This window comes from Delphinapterus leucas, unplaced genomic scaffold, assembly GCF_059928025.1.
Source record: "Delphinapterus leucas isolate spDelLeu-1000000601 "Yukka" unplaced genomic scaffold, BTC_Dleu_Yukka2 spDelLeu_asBTCV2_sq52, whole genome shotgun sequence".
In the NCBI taxonomy this organism is placed as follows: Eukaryota; Metazoa; Chordata; class Mammalia; order Artiodactyla; family Monodontidae; genus Delphinapterus; species Delphinapterus leucas.
This window is the reverse complement of record NW_028322261.1, coordinates 3,235,275-3,251,779: the sequence shown is the minus strand read 5'-3', so window position 1 is coordinate 3,251,779 and position 16,505 is coordinate 3,235,275.

Below are 16,505 nucleotides of genomic sequence, written 5' to 3'. Positions count from 1 at the left end.
AGTAGTGGTAATAGTAGTAGTATTTGAGATGCAATGGGCTAGTAGTAGTAGTAGTAGTTGTAGCAGCAGCAGCAGTAGAAGTGGCAGATGATTTGCCCAGCAGTGGGCCAGTAGTAGTAGTGGAAGTAGCAGCAATAGCAGCAGTAGTAGTATATTTGCCATGCACTGGCTAGTAGCATTGATAGTAGTATTAGCAGTAGTAGAGGCAACATCAGTAGTAGTAATATTTGTTGTATTTGCCATGCACTGGATCACTAGTAGTAGCAGTAGTAGCAGCAGTAGTAGCAGCAGCTGCAGCAGTAGTAGTAAGAGTATTTTTCATGCACTGGACTACCAGTAGTAGCAGCAGTACTAGCAGAAGCAGCAGTAGTCGTAATAATCGTATTATTTACCTTGCACTGGGACTAGTAGTGGTAGTAGTAGAAGCAGCAGCAGGAGAAGTAGAAGCAGTAGCAGTAGTATCAGTAGAAGCAGCAGCAGCAGTAGAAGTAAGAGTTGTAATGTTTGCAATTTACTGGGTGCAAGTTGTAGCAGTAGTAGTAGCAGTAGCAGCAACTGCAGCAGTAGTAGTAATAGAAGCAGTATTTGCCATACACTGGAGTACTAGTAGTAGCAGTAGTGGTAGTGACAGCAATAAAAGTGGCAGCAGCAGTAGTAGAAACAGTAGTAGTACTTGCCATGCACTGCACTACTATCAGTGGCAGGAGTAGTTGTAGTAGTAGTAGCAGCAGCAGCAGCAGTAGTAGTAATAGTAGAAGTATTTGCCATGCACGGAGATAGTAGTAGTAGCAGCAGCAGCACCAGCACTACTAGTTGCTGCAGTAGTAATAGCAGCAGCAGTAGTGGTAATAGTAGTAGTATTTGCTATTCACTGGGCTGCTACTAGTAGGAGCAGTCGCAGCACTAGCAAGGGTAGTAGTAGATTTACCATGCACTGGTCGAGTAGTATTGGTATTAGTAGTGGCAGTAGTAGCAGCAGCATCAGCATCAGTTGTAGTAGCAGTATTTTCCACGAACAGGGCTAGGATGAGTAGTAGTAGCAGCAGCAGCTGTAGAAGAAGCAGCAGCCGTAGTAGAAGCAGCAGTACTAGAAGTAGAAGCAATAGTGGTAATAGTACTAGTATCTGCCATGCACTGGTCTAGCAGTAGTAGTAGCAGTAGCCGCAACAGATGTAGTAATAGTAGATTTGCCATGCACTGGGTTAGTATTATAGATCATTGTAGTAGCAGTACTAGCAGCAGTAGTAGTAATAGTAGTAGTATTTGCAATGCAAAGGACTGCTAGTAGTAGCAGTAATAGTAGAAGTAGGAGGAGCAGCAGCAGCAGTATTAGTAATAGCACTAGTGTTTGCCATGCACTGGACTAGTAGTAGTAGTAGAAATAGCAGCAGCAGTAGTAGTAGCAGCAGTTGTGGTAATAGTAGTAGTATTTGCCATGCACTGGACTACTAGTAGTAGCAGTAGTAATAATGGGAGCAACAGCATTAGAATTGACCGCAGCAGCAGTAGTAGTAGCACCAGAGTTGCCCTGCAGTGTGACATTAGGAGTAGTAGCAGTAGTAGCAATAGAAGTACTAGTAGTAGATTTGCCATGCACTGAGCTAGTAGGATGGATAGTAGTAGCAGTAGCAGCAGTAGTAATAATAGAAGTAGTATTTGCCATGCACTGGACTACTAGTACTAGCAGAAGTAGTAGCAGAAGTATCAGCAGCAGCAGCAGTAGTAATAGTAGTAGTATTTGCCATGCAATGGTCTACTAGTAGTAGCTGCAGTGGTAGCAGTAATAGAAACAGTAGACACAGGAGTAGTTATACAAGTAGTATTCTCCATGCACTGAGCTACTAAGGGTACAAGTAGCAGCAGTAGTAGGAGTAGCAGCAGTAGTGGGAGTAGCAGCAGTAGTGTTAATAGTAGTAGTATTTTCCATGCACTGGGCTTGTTGTAGTACTAACAGTATTAGTGGTAGCAGCAGCAGTAGAAGTCCCGGGCTAAGTAGAAGTAGCAGAATATTAGACCTGCAGTGGACCAGTAGTAGTATTCGCATTAGCAGTAATAGGTGTAGTACTAGTAGATTTGCCATACACTGGACTACTAATATTGATACTAGTAGCAGTAGTAGTAGTAACTATAATATTATTTGCGATGTACTGGACTACTATTAGTAGCAATAGTAGTAGCAGTAGTAGCAGCAGCAGTACTGGTAATAGTAGTAGTATTTGGCATGCACTGTGATAGTAGTAGTAGTAGCCCTAACAGCAATAGCAAACAGGCCCGACCCTGCTTAGCTTCCGCGATCCAGCCGAGATCACGCCCCTCTGGGCTGGTTTGGCAGTAGGTGGCTGCAGGGTCGCGGGCTGCCTCTTGAGGCGCAGCTGAGCAGGCACTTTGGTCTAACCTCCAGCCCAGCGGCCCGCCCGACCTGGCAGGGCCCCGCCGCCCGTCTAGACAGGGAAACGGAGGTCTAGGGTACAGGGGAGTGGCGGGCATGTTGGCGACCATCCAGCCCAGGGCGGGCGGGACCCAGCAAATTTTTGGCGCTTGGCGCCCCACCCCAGATCTCGCAGGCCGCTCACAAGTATGTGGCCCCGGAGGCTTCAGGGCCCGGGGCCCGCGGTCCCTTGGGCATCCCACCTGCCCGCCCACGCTGTGCTAGGCGCAGCCCGGATGCAGACGTGCCCGGCCCTCCTAACCGAGAGAAGCTGTCACGAAACCATTGGGAGCCACCATTGTGTTGGCACAGCCTCTGAGACCCAGCAACGCCACCCCTGCCCCCACGCCGCAGTTCCGAACTCAGTACCCCGCCCCAAGTGGCCGGCAGCCCCGGGGAAGCGGCCTGCGCCCTCAATCCCGCTCTCGCCCCCGGCCAGAGCGAAAAGGCAGAGGGGTGGCATTTTCCATATGGAGCTGTGGAGAGACAGCCAGGCAGACAGGTGGCGGCGAAGGGGCTGTGCTCCAGTGGGTGAGGCCAGCTTCCCCGGGGCTGCCGGCCACTTGGGGTGGGGTACTGAGCTCGGAACTGCAGCGTGGGGGCAAGGGTGGCGTTGCTTGATCCTAGGGGCCCTGCCAACTCAATGGTGGCTCCCAGTGGTTTCGGGCCAGCTTCTGTCTGGTAGGACGGCCGGGCTCATCTGCATCTGGGCTGCGCCTGGCGCAGCGTGGGCGGGCAGGTGGGATGCCCAAGGGACCGCGGGCCCCAGACCCTGTAGCCTCCGGGTCCACGTCTTTGTAAGCGGCCTGCGTGATCTGGGGTGGGGCGCGAAGCGCCGCAAAGTTTGCTGGGTCCCGTCAGCCCTGGGCTGGTTGGTCGCCCACACCTCCGCCACCTGCATGTAGCCTAGACCTCCGTTTCCCTGTCTAGGCAGGCGGCAGGACTCTGCTGGATCGGGCGGGCCGCTGGACTGGTGGTATGACCCAAGCGCCTGCTAAGCTGCGCCTCAAGAGGCAGCCCGCGACCCTGCAGCCACCTATTTCCAAACCAGCCCAGAGGGCGTGATCTCGGCTCAATTGCGGAAGCTAAGAAGGGTCGGGCCTGTTTAGTACGGGAATGGGAGACCTCCTGGGAATACCGGGTGCTATAGGCTTTTGGCCTCCCGCTCTGCATTCTCCTTTTGTCGCCCGCGGCGGCGGCTATCTCTGCCCACGCCTGGTACCTCTGCAGGCCCCACCTCCTCAGGCCCCTCCCACCACAGCAAGCGTCTGACGGGGCGCTCCCCGCCTGCCTGACCGGCCAGGCGGCCAGAAGGCGTCCCTGGAAGGCAGCGACACACCAGACGCTCCGGGGGTGGCCTGACGCGACCCAGACATGGCCGCGGACACGGGTGTCATCCGTGCGGCCCGCGAGCCCTGCGAACTGCAATAGTAGTAGTAGATTTGCAATGCACTAGTCTAGTAATATTGATATTAGTAGTAACAGTAGTAGCAGCATCAGCTGTAGTAGTAAAACTATTAGTAATAATGCACTGCAGTTCTAGTAGTAGCGGCAGTAGTAACATTTTAGCAGCAGCAGCAGTACTCATAGTAGTAGTATTTGCCATGCACTGGACTCCTATAGTAGCAGTAGTAGTGGTGGTAACAACAGCAAAAAAGGGCCGGCAGCAACAGTGGTAGCGGAAGAAGATTTGCCCTGCAGTTGGCCAGTAGTAGTAGTAGTAGCGGTAGCAGCCATAGCGGTCGTAGTAGTAGATTAGCCATGCACTGAGCTAGTAGTATTGATAGTAGTAATAGCACTAGTAGCAGCAGCAGCAGGTCTAGTAATTGTAGTAGTATTTGACGTGCACTGCACTACTAGTAGTAGCAGTAGAAGTAGTAGCAGCAACAGCAGTTGTAGTAATAGTAGTAGTGTTTGCCACGCACTGGGGAGGTAGTAGTTGTAGTAACAACAGCAGTAGTAGAAGTAGCAGCAGCAGCAGTAGTAGTAGCAGCAGTAGAGGTAATAGTATTTTTATTTACGATGCACTGGGATTGTAGTAGTGGTAGAAGCAATAGTAGAAGACGCAGCAGCAGCAGTAGTAGTAACAGCAGTTATGTACTGCACCGGGCCAGTCGTAGTAGTAAGAGTAGAAGCAATAGGAGTAGTAGTAGGGATTTACTGTGCACTGTGATAGTAGTATTGATACAAGTAGTAGCAGTAGTAGCAGCAGCAGCAGCAGTAGTAATAGTAGTAGTATTTGCCATGCGCTCGACTACTAGACGTAGCGGTAATAGTAGTAGTAGTAGCAACAGCAGCAGCAGGAATAGGAATAGTTGTAGTATTTGAAATGCACTGTGATAGTAGTAGTACTAGCAGCAGCAGCAGCAAAAGTAGTAGCAGCAGTATTTGTAGCAGCAGTAGTGGTGGTAGCAGCAGAAGTGGTAATAGCAGTAGTACTTGCCATGCACTCGGCTAGTAGGAGTCCTAATAGCAGCAGTATTAGTAGTATCACCAGTAATAGTAACAGCAGCAGTACCCCTACTAGTAGCAGCTATAGTGATAATAGTAGTAGTGCTTGGAATGGACTGGGCTAGTAGTAGTACTAGTAGCAGCAGCAGTATTAGTAGAAGCGGTAGTAAAAAGTAGCAGCAGTAGTGGTAATATTTGTAGCGTTTGAAATACACTGTGGGAGTAGTAGTAGTAGTAGTTGTATTGGTAGCAGCAGCAGTAGAATTGGCAGAATATCAGTACTAGTAACAGCAGACTTGCCCCACTGTGTGCAAATAGTAGTGTTAGCCTTAGCAGTAATAGGTGTAATACTAGTAGATTTGCAAGCACTGGGTTAGTAGTATTGGTAGTAGTAGTAGCAGCAGCAGAAGTAGTAGTAACATTAGTAGTATTTGCCATGAACTGGACTATTATTAGTAGAAGTAGTAGTAGTAGCAGTAGTAGCAGCAGCAGCAGCAGAAGTGGTAATAAGTAGTAGTATCGGCCATGCACTGGGTTAGTAGTAGTAGTAGCATTAGCAGCAATAGCAATAGTAGTAGTAGACTTGCCATGCACTCCGCTAGTAATATTGATATTAGTAGTAGCAGTTGTAGCAGCATCAGCAGTAGTAGTAATAGTAAAAATATTTGCAATACACTGGACTACAAGTAGTAGAAGCAGTAGTAGAAATAGTAGCAGCTGCGCCAGTTGTATTATTTTGCCATGCCCTGGGTTAGTAGAAGTAGTAGCAGCAGCAGCAAAATTTGAAGCAGTAGCAGTAGTAGCAGAAGTAGTAGTACTAGCAGCAGTAGCAGTAGTTGCAGCAGTAGTGGTAATAGTAGTAGTATTTGGCACGGACTGGGCTACTAGTTGTACTAGTAGCAGCAGCAGTAGTAGTAGCAGCAGTAGTAGTAGTAGCAGCAGTAGTAGTAGCAGCAGCTGTAGTGGTAATATTTGTACTCTTTGAAATCCACTGAGGTGGTAGTAGTAGTAGTAGTTGTATTGGTAGCAGCAGCAGTTGAATTGGCAGCAACATCAGTAGGAGGAGGAGGAGATTTGCCCTACAGTGTGCAAGTAGTAGTATTAGCATTAGCACTAATAGGTGTAGTACTAGTAGATTTGCCATGCACTGGGTTAGCAGTATTGATATTAGTAGTAACAGTAGTAGCAGCAGCAGCAGCAGTAGTAATATGAGTAGTACTTTCCATGCACTGGACTACTATTAGTAGCAGTAGTAGTAGCAGTAGTAGCAGCAGCAGAAGCAGTAGTGGTAATAGTAGTAGTATCTGCCAAGCACTGGGTAAGTAGTAGTAGTAGCAATAGGAGAAATAGCAATACTAGTACTAGATTTGCCATACACTGGGCACATTGTATTGATTTTAGTAGTAACAGTAGTAGCAGCAGCAGCAGTAGTGTTAATAGTAAAAGTATTTACCATGCACTGGACTAGTAGTAGTAGTAGAATTAGCAGCAGCAGTACCAGTAGCTGCAGAAGCAGTAGTAGTAGCAGCAGCAGTAGAAGTAGCAGCTGCAGCAGCAGTAGTAGCAGCAGTAGTAGTAGTAGTATTTGCCATGCAGTGAGCTAGTAGTAGTCGTAGTAGTAGTGGTAGCAGCAGCAGTAGAACTGGCAGCAGCAGCAGTAGAAGTAGCAGAAGCTTTGACCTGCAGTGGGCCAGTAGTAGTAATAGCATTAGCACTAATAGGTGTAGTACTAATAGACATGCCATACAGTGTGCTAATGTTATTAATACTAGCAGTAGCAGTGCTAGCAGCTAAAGCAGTAGTAGTAGTAATAGCAGTAGTATTACCATTCACTGGACTAGTAGTAGTTGTAGCAGCAGCAGTAGAATTATCAGCAATAGTACTAGTAGTAGTAGCAGTATATGTAGCAGCAGCAGCAGTAGAATTATCAGCAACAGTACTAGTAGTAGTAGCAGTAGTAGTAGCAGTAGTAGCAGCAGCAGTAGTAGTAAAACTATTTGCCAGGCACTGCACTACTTGTAGTAGCAGTAGTAGTAGCAGCAGCAGCGGAAGTAGTAATAGTAGTGGTATTTACCATGCACTGAACTAATATTAGCAGTAGTAGCAGCAGCAGCAGTAGTAGTAGTAGCAGCAGTAGTGGTAAATGTAGTAGTATTTCCCATGCGCTGGGCTAGTAGTAGAAGTCATAGTAGTAGTGGTAGCAGCAGAATTAGAAGTGCCAGCAGCAGCAATAGTAGTAGCAGAAGTTTTGCCCTGCAGTGGGCCAGTAGTAGTAGTAGCAGTAGCAGCTATAGAAGTAGTAGTAGTATATGTGCCATGAACTGGTGTAGTAGTATTGATAGTAGTAGTAGCAACAGCAACCGTAGTAGTATGAATAGTACTTGCGATGCACTGGATTACTAGTAGTAGCAGCAGTAGTAGAAGTAATAGCAGCAGCAGCAGTAGTAGTAATGCTAGTACTATGTGACATGCACTCTGCTGGTAGTAGTAGTAGTAGTAATAGCAGCAGCTGTAGATGTGGCAGCAGCAGTAGTAGTAGTAGCAGCAGTTGTGGTAATAGTAGTAGTATTTGCCATGCACTAGGATCGTGGTAGTAGCAGTAATAGTAGTACTAGCAGCAGAAGTAGATGCAGCAGCAGCAGCAGTAGAAGTAGCAGCAGTAGTGGTAATAGAATTAGTATTTGCCATGCACTGGGCTAGTAGTAATTTTAGTGGAAGTTGCGGCAGTAGAATTGGCCACAGCAGCAGTAGTAGTAGCACCAGATTTGCCCTGCAGTGGGCAAGTAGTAGTAGTAGCAGTAGCAGCAATAGAATTAGTAGTAGTTGATTTGCCGTGCAATGGACTACTAGCAGTAACAGTAGTAGTAGAGGTAGCATCAGCAAGAGAAGTGGCATCAGCAGCAGTAATAGTAGCAGTAGATATTTCCTGCAGTGGGCCAGTAGTAGTACTAGAATTAGCACTAACAGTTGTAGTACTAGTGGATTTCCCATGCACTAGGTTAGTTGTATTGATACTAGTAGTAGCAGTCGTAGCAATAGCAGCAGTAGTAGTAACATTAGTAGTATTTGCCTTGCACTGGAATTGTAGAAGAATTAGTAGATTTAGAAGCAGGAGTAGAAGTTTCTGCAGCAGCATTAATAGTAGCAGCAGCAGTAGTAGTAGTATTAGCAGTTGTGGTTATAGTAGTAGTATTTGCCATGCACTGTACTAAAAGTAGTAGCAGTAGTAGCAGCAGCAGCACTACTAGTTACACTACTAGTAATTACCATGCACTGGGCTAGTAGTGGTATTAGTAGCAGCAGCAGTAGTAGTAGCCGCATTAGTAGTAGTCGAAGCAGTAGTGGTAATAGTAGTAGCATTTTCCATAAACAAGGCTAGTAGAAGTAGTAGTAGTGGTCGCAGCAGCAGTAGAAGTGGCAGCAGTAGTACTAGTGGCAGCAGATTTGCCCTGCAGTGGGCTAGCAGTAGTAGTAGAAGAATCAGAAATAGCAGTAGTATTAGTAGATTTGCCATGCACTGGGCTGTAGTATTAATACTAGTAGTAGCAAGAATAGCAGCAGCAGCAGCAGTAGTAATAATAGTAGTATTATTTGCCGTGCCCTGGGATAGTAGTAGTAGTAGTAGTAGCAAAAGCAGTAGAATTAGAAAGAGTAGCAGTAGTAGTAGCAGCAGTAGTAGCAGCAGTAGTGGTAACAGTAGTAGTATTTGGCACGCCCTGGGTAAGTAGTAGTAGTAGCAGTAGCAGCAATAGCAATTGTAGTAGTAGATTTGCCATGCTCTGGCCTAGTGGTATTCATATGAGTAGTAGCAGTAGTAGCAACAGCAGTTGTAGTAATATTAGTTGTATTTGCCATGCACTTTACTACTAGTAGTAGCAGTGGTAGCAGCAGCAGCATTAGTATTAATTGTAGTTGTATTTACCATGCACTGTACTACTAGTAGTAACAGTAGTAGCAGCAGACGTAGTAATTATAGTAGTATTTTAAATGCAATGCACTACTAGTAATAGCAATGTGTTTGCAATGCACTGGACTTGTAGTAGTAGCAATAGTAGTAGCACCAGTAGCTGCAGAAGCAGCAGTGGTAGTAATAGTAGTAGTATTTACCACGCACTGGGCTAGTAGTAGCTGTAGTAATACGAGCAGCAGGAGAAGTAGCAGCGGCAGTCGAAGTAGTAGCAGCAGTCGTGGTGATACTAGTAGTATTTGATATACACTGGACTACTAATAGTAGCAGTAGTAGCAGAAGTAGTAGCAGCAGAAGCAGTAATAGTAGTAGTATTTGCCATGCATTGACTAGTAGTAGTAGTAGCAGCACATAGAGCAGCAGCATCAGTAGAATTAGCAGCAACAGTGCTAGTAGTAGTAGCAGTAGTAGTAGCAGTAGTAGCAGCAGCCTGAGCAGTAGTGTTAATAGTATTTGCCATTCACTGCACTACCTGTAGTAGCAGAAGTAGTATCAGAAGTAGCAGCAGCTGCGGTAGTAGTAATAGTACTAGCATTTGACATACACTGAACTAATAGTAGTAGTAGTAGCAGCAGCAATCAAATTAGCATCAGCAGTACTAGTAGTAGCAGCAGTAATCATCATAGTAGTAGTATTGGCCATGCGCTGGGCTACTAGTAGAAGTTGTAGTAGTAGTGGAAGCAGCAGCAGTAGAACGGACAGCAGAAGCAGTAGTAGTAGCAGAAGATTTGCCCTGCAGTGGGCCAGTAGTAATAGTAGCGGAAGCAGGAATAGCAGTATTAGTAGTATATTTGACATGCACTGGGCTAGTAGTATTTATAGTAGTAGTAGCAGCAGCAGCAGTATTACTATTAATAATATTTGCCATGCACTGGATTACTAGTAGTAGCAGTAGTAGGAGCATCAGTAGTAGCAGCAGCAGTAATAGAAATAGTAGTAGAATTTTAAATGCACTGGACTGCTAGTACTAGCAGTAGTAGTAGCAGAAGCAGCAGTAGTAATAATAGTAGTACCATTTGCCATGCACTGGGCTGGTAGTACACTAGTAGAAGCAGCAGCAGTAGAAATAGCAGCTGCTGTAGTAGAACCAGTAGTGGTAATTGTAGTAGTATTTGCCATGCACTGGACTAGTCGTCGTAGTAGTAGTAGTGGGATCAGCATCAGTAGATGTGACAGCAGCAACAGTAGTAGTAGCAGCTAACTTGCACTGCAGTTGGCAGTAGTAGTAGGACAAGAAGCAGCAATAGCAGTAGGAGTAATAGATTGGGCTAGTAGTATTGATGGTAGTAGTAGCAGTAGTAACAGCATCAGAAGCAGTAGTAAGAGTAGTAGTATTTGCCATTTACTGGACAAATAGTAGTAGCAGCAGTAGCACCAGAAGCAGCAGTAATATTAATAGTAGTAGTATTGTTGATGCACTAGTCAATAGTTGTAATAGTAGTAGCTGTAGCAGCAGCAATAGAAGTGGCAGGGGCAGCACTAGAAGTAGCAGCAGATTTTCCCTGCACTGGGCCAGTAGTAGTAGTAAAAGTGTTAGGAATAGAAGTAGAAATAGTAGATTTGCCTTGCAATGGGCTAGTAATATTCATAGTAGTAGTAGAAGTAGTAGCAGTGGCAGTAGTAGTAATATTAGTAGTATTTGCCACGCACTGGACTACTATTGGCAGCAGTAGTAGCAGCAGCAGCAGCAGTAGTGGTAATAGTAGTAGCATCTGCCATGCACTGGGTTAGCAGTAGTAGTAGCAGCAGCAGCAATAGCAATAGTAGTAGTAGGTTTGCCATGAAATTGGCTGGTACTATTGATATTAGTAGTAGCAGTAGTAGCAGCATCAGCAGTAGTAGTAATAGAATTATATTTGCAATACACTGGACTAGCACTAGTAGCAGTAGTAGCAGTAACACTAGAAGCTGCATCAGCAGTAGTACTAGTAGTATTAGGATTTACCATACACTGGACTACTAGTAGTAGCAGTTGTAGTAGTTGTAGCAACAGCAGTAGAAGTGGCAGCAGCAACAGAAGTAGTAGCAGCAGATTTACCCTGGAGCTGGCCAGTAGTAGTAGTAGTAGCGGTAGCAGATACAGCAGTAGTAGTAGCAGATTTCCCATGCACTAAGCTAGTAGTATTGGTAGTAGTAGTAGCAGTATTAGCAGCAGCAGCAGGAGTAGTAATAGAAGTAGTATTCCCCATGCACTAGACTACAAGTAATAGAAGTACTAGTAGAAGTAGTAGCAGCAGCAGCAGTAGTAATAATAGTAGTATTATTTGCCATGCCCTGGGCTAGTAGCAGTCGTAATAGTAGTAGTAGCAGCAACAGTAGAATTAGAAGCGGTAGCAGTAGTAGTAGCAGAAGTAGTCGTAAGAGCAACAGCAGTTATAGTAGCAGAAGTAGCAGCAGTGGTAATAGTAGTAGTATTTGGCATGGACTGGGCTAGTAATAGTACTAGTAGCAGCAGCTGTAGTAGTAGCAACTGTACTGGTAATATTGGTAGTATTTGAAATGCACTGGGGTACTAGGAGTAGTAGTTGTATTGGTAGCAGCAGAAGTAGAATTAGCAGCAACGTCGGTAGTAGTAGCAGCAGATTGGCCCTGCAGTGTGCAAGTAGCAGTATTAGCATTAGCACTAATAGGTGTAGTACTAGTAGATTTGCCATGCACTGGGATAGTAGTATTGATACTAGTAGTAGCAGTAGTAGCAGCAGCAGAAGTAGTAGTAATAGTAGTATTTGCCATGCACTAGACTACTAGTAGTAGCAGCAGTAGTAGAGGTAGCACCAGGAATAGAAGTGGCATAAGCAGCAGTAAGAGTAGCAGCAGATTTGCCCTGCAGTGGGCCACTAGTAGTAGTAGCAGTAGCAGCTATAGCAGTAGTAGTAGTATATTGGCCATGCACTGGGCTAGTAGTATTGATAGTAGTAGTAGCAACAGCAGCAGTAGTAGTATGAATAGTATTTGCGACACACTGGATTACTAGTAATAGCAGTAGTACTAGAAGTCATAGCAACAGCAGCAGAGGTAGTAGTAATACTAGTACTATTTGCCACGCACTGTGCTAGTAGTAGAAGTAGTAATAGAAATAGCAGCAGCAGTAGATGTAGCTGCAGCAGCAGTAGAGGTAGCAGCAACAGTGGTAATAGAAGTAGTATCTGCCATGCACTGCGTAAGAAGTAGTAGTAGCAGTAGCAGCAATAGTAACAGTAGAGGTAGACTTGCCATGCACTGGGCTCGTAGTATTGATATTAGTAGTAGCAGTAGCCGCTGCTGCAGCAGTAGTAGTAATAGAGTAGCATTTGCCACGGACAGGATTAGTAGTAGTAGCAGTGGTAGCATTAGCAGCAGTCATAGTCATAGTAGTAGTATTTGCCAAGGGCTGGACTACTAGTAGTTGCAGTAGAAGGAGCAGTAGTAGTAGCAGCAGCAGCAGTAGTAGTGATAGTAGTAGTATTTGCCATTCCCTGGACTACTAGTAATAGCAGTAGTAGCAGCAGCAGCAGTAGTAATAGTAGTAGTATTTGCCACACACTGGTCTACTAGTAGTAGCAGTAGCAGAAGCAGTAGTAGAAAAAGCAGACGTAGGAGTAGCTTTACTAGTAGTACATTCCATGCACTGGGATAGTAATAGTACAAGTAGCAGCAGTAATAGGACTAGCAGCAGTAGTAGGACTAACAGCAGTAGTGGTAATAGTAGTAGTATTTGAGATGCAATGGGCTAGTAGTAGTAGTAGTAGTTGTAGCAGCAGCAGCAGTAGAAGTGGCAGATGATTTGCCCAGCAGTGGGCCAGTAGTAGTAGTGGAAGTAGCAGCAATAGCAGCAGTAGTAGTATATTTGCCATGCACTGGCTAGTAGCATTGATAGTAGTATTAGCAGTAGTAGAGGCAACATCAGTAGTAGTAATATTTGTTGTATTTGCCATGCACTGGATCACTAGTAGTAGCAGTATTAGCAGCAGTAGTAGCAGCAGCTGCAGCAGTAGTAGTAATAGTATTTTTCATGCACTGGACTACCAGTAGTAGCAGCAGTACTAGCAGAAGCAGCAGTAGTCGTAATAATCGTATTATTTACCTTGCACTGGGACTAGTAGTGGTAGTAGTAGAAGCAGCAGCAGGAGAAGTAGAAGCAGTAGCAGTAGTATCAGTAGAAGCAGCAGCAGCAGTAGAAGTAAGAGTTGTAATGTTTGCAATTTACTGGGTGCAAGTTGTAGCAGTAGTAGTAGCAGTAGCAGCAACTGCAGCAGTAGTAGTAATAGAAGCAGTATTTGCCATACACTGGAGTACTAGTAGTAGCAGTAGTGGTAGTGACAGCAATAAAAGTGGCAGCAGCAGTAGTAGAAACAGTAGTAGTACTTGCCATGCACTGCACTACTATCAGTGGCAGGAGTAGTTGTAGTAGTAGTAGCAGCAGCAGCAGCAGTAGTAGTAATAGTAGAAGTATTTGCCATGCACGGAGATAGTAGTAGTAGCAGCAGCAGCACCAGCACTACTAGTTGCTGCAGTAGTAATAGCAGCAGCAGTAGTGGTAATAGTAGTAGTATTTGCTATTCACTGGGCTGCTACTAGTAGGAGCAGTCGCAGCACTAGCAAGGGTAGTAGTAGATTTACCATGCACTGGTCGAGTAGTATTGGTATTAGTAGTGGCAGTAGTAGCAGCAGCATCAGCATCAGTTGTAGTAGCAGTATTTTCCACGAACAGGGCTAGGATGAGTAGTAGTAGCAGCAGCAGCTGTAGAAGAAGCAGCAGCCGTAGTAGAAGCAGCAGTACTAGAAGTAGAAGCAATAGTGGTAATAGTAGTAGTATCTGCCATGCACTGGTCTAGCAGTAGTAGTAGCAGTAGCCGCAACAGATGTAGTAATAGTAGATTTGCCATGCACTGGGTTAGTATTATAGATCATTGTAGTAGCAGTACTAGCAGCAGTAGTAGTAATAGTAGTAGTATTTGCAATGCAAAGGACTGCTAGTAGTAGCAGTAATAGTAGAAGTAGGAGGAGCAGCAGCAGCAGTATTAGTAATAGCACTAGTGTTTGCCATGCACTGGACTAGTAGTAGTAGTAGAAATAGCAGCAGCAGTAGTAGTAGCAGCAGTTGTGGTAATAGTAGTAGTATTTGCCATGCACTGGACTACTAGTAGTAGCAGTAGTAATAATGGGAGCAACAGCATTAGAATTGACCGCAGCAGCAGTAGTAGTAGCACCAGAGTTGCCCTGCAGTGTGACATTAGGAGTAGTAGCAGTAGTAGCAATAGAAGTACTAGTAGTAGATTTGCCATGCACTGAGCTAGTAGGATGGATAGTAGTAGCAGTAGCAGCAGTAGTAATAATAGAAGTAGTATTTGCCATGCACTGGACTACTAGTACTAGCAGAAGTAGTAGCAGAAGTATCAGCAGCAGCAGCAGTAGTAATAGTAGTAGTATTTGCCATGCAATGGTCTACTAGTAGTAGCTGCAGTGGTAGCAGTAATAGAAACAGTAGACACAGGAGTAGTTATACAAGTAGTATTCTCCATGCACTGAGCTACTAAGGGTACAAGTAGCAGCAGTAGTAGGAGTAGCAGCAGTAGTGGGAGTAGCAGCAGTAGTGTTAATAGTAGTAGTATTTTCCATGCACTGGGCTTGTTGTAGTACTAACAGTATTAGTGGTAGCAGCAGCAGTAGAAGTCCCGGGCTAAGTAGAAGTAGCAGAATATTAGACCTGCAGTGGACCAGTAGTAGTATTCGCATTAGCAGTAATAGGTGTAGTACTAGTAGATTTGCCATACACTGGACTACTAATATTGATACTAGTAGCAGTAGTAGTAGTAACTATAATATTATTTGCGATGTACTGGACTACTATTAGTAGCAATAGTAGTAGCAGTAGTAGCAGCAGCAGTACTGGTAATAGTAGTAGTATTTGGCATGCACTGTGATAGTAGTAGTAGTAGCCCTAACAGCAATAGCAAACAGGCCCGACCCTGCTTAGCTTCCGCGATCCAGCCGAGATCACGCCCCTCTGGGCTGGTTTGGCAGTAGGTGGCTGCAGGGTCGCGGGCTGCCTCTTGAGGCGCAGCTGAGCAGGCACTTTGGTCTAACCTCCAGCCCAGCGGCCCGCCCGACCTGGCAGGGCCCCGCCGCCCGTCTAGACAGGGAAACGGAGGTCTAGGGTACAGGGGAGTGGCGGGCATGTTGGCGACCATCCAGCCCAGGGCGGGCGGGACCCAGCAAATTTTTGGCGCTTGGCGCCCCACCCCAGATCTCGCAGGCCGCTCACAAGTATGTGGCCCCGGAGGCTTCAGGGCCCGGGGCCCGCGGTCCCTTGGGCATCCCACCTGCCCGCCCACGCTGTGCTAGGCGCAGCCCGGACGCAGACGTGCCCGGCCCTCCTAACCGAGAGAAGCTGTCACGAAACCATTGGGAGCCACCATTGTGTTGGCACAGCCTCTGAGACCCAGCAACGCCACCCCTGCCCCCACGCCGCAGTTCCGAACTCAGTACCCCGCCCCAAGTGGCCGGCAGCCCCGGGGAAGCGGCCTGCGCCCTCAATCCCGCTCTCGCCCCCGGCCAGAGCGAAAAGGCAGAGGGGTGGCATTTTCCATATGGAGCTGTGGAGAGACAGCCAGGCAGACAGGTGGCGGCGAAGGGGCTGTGCTCCAGTGGGTGAGGCCAGCTTCCCCGGGGCTGCCGGCCACTTGGGGTGGGGTACTGAGCTCGGAACTGCAGCGTGGGGGCAAGGGTGGCGTTGCTTGATCCTAGGGGCCCTGCCAACTCAATGGTGGCTCCCAGTGGTTTCGGGCCAGCTTCTGTCTGGTAGGACGGCCGGGCTCATCTGCATCTGGGCTGCGCCTGGCGCAGCGTGGGCGGGCAGGTGGGATGCCCAAGGGACCGCGGGCCCCAGACCCTGTAGCCTCCGGGTCCACGTCTTTGTAAGCGGCCTGCGTGATCTGGGGTGGGGCGCGAAGCGCCGCAAAGTTTGCTGGGTCCCGTCAGCCCTGGGCTGGTTGGTCGCCCACACCTCCGCCACCTGCATGTAGCCTAGACCTCCGTTTCCCTGTCTAGGCAGGCGGCAGGACTCTGCTGGATCGGGCGGGCCGCTGGACTGGTGGTATGACCCAAGCGCCTGCTAAGCTGCGCCTCAAGAGGCAGCCCGCGACCCTGCAGCCACCTATTTCCAAACCAGCCCAGAGGGCGTGATCTCGGCTCAATTGCGGAAGCTAAGAAGGGTCGGGCCTGTTTAGTACGGGAATGGGAGACCTCCTGGGAATACCGGGTGCTATAGGCTTTTGGCCTCCCGCTCTGCATTCTCCTTTTGTCGCCCGCGGCGGCGGCTATCTCTGCCCACGCCTGGTACCTCTGCAGGCCCCACCTCCTCAGGCCCCTCCCACCACAGCAAGCGTCTGACGGGGCGCTCCCCGCCTGCCTGACCGGCCAGGCGGCCAGAAGGCGTCCCTGGAAGGCAGCGACACACCAGACGCTCCGGGGGTGGCCTGACGCGACCCAGACATGGCCGCGGACACGGGTGTCATCCGTGCGGCCCGCGAGCCCTGCGAACTGCAATAGTAGTAGTAGATTTGCAATGCACTAGTCTAGTAATATTGATATTAGTAGTAACAGTAGTAGCAGCATCAGCTGTAGTAGTAAAACTATTAGTAATAATGCACTGCAGTTCTAGTAGTAGCGGCAGTAGTA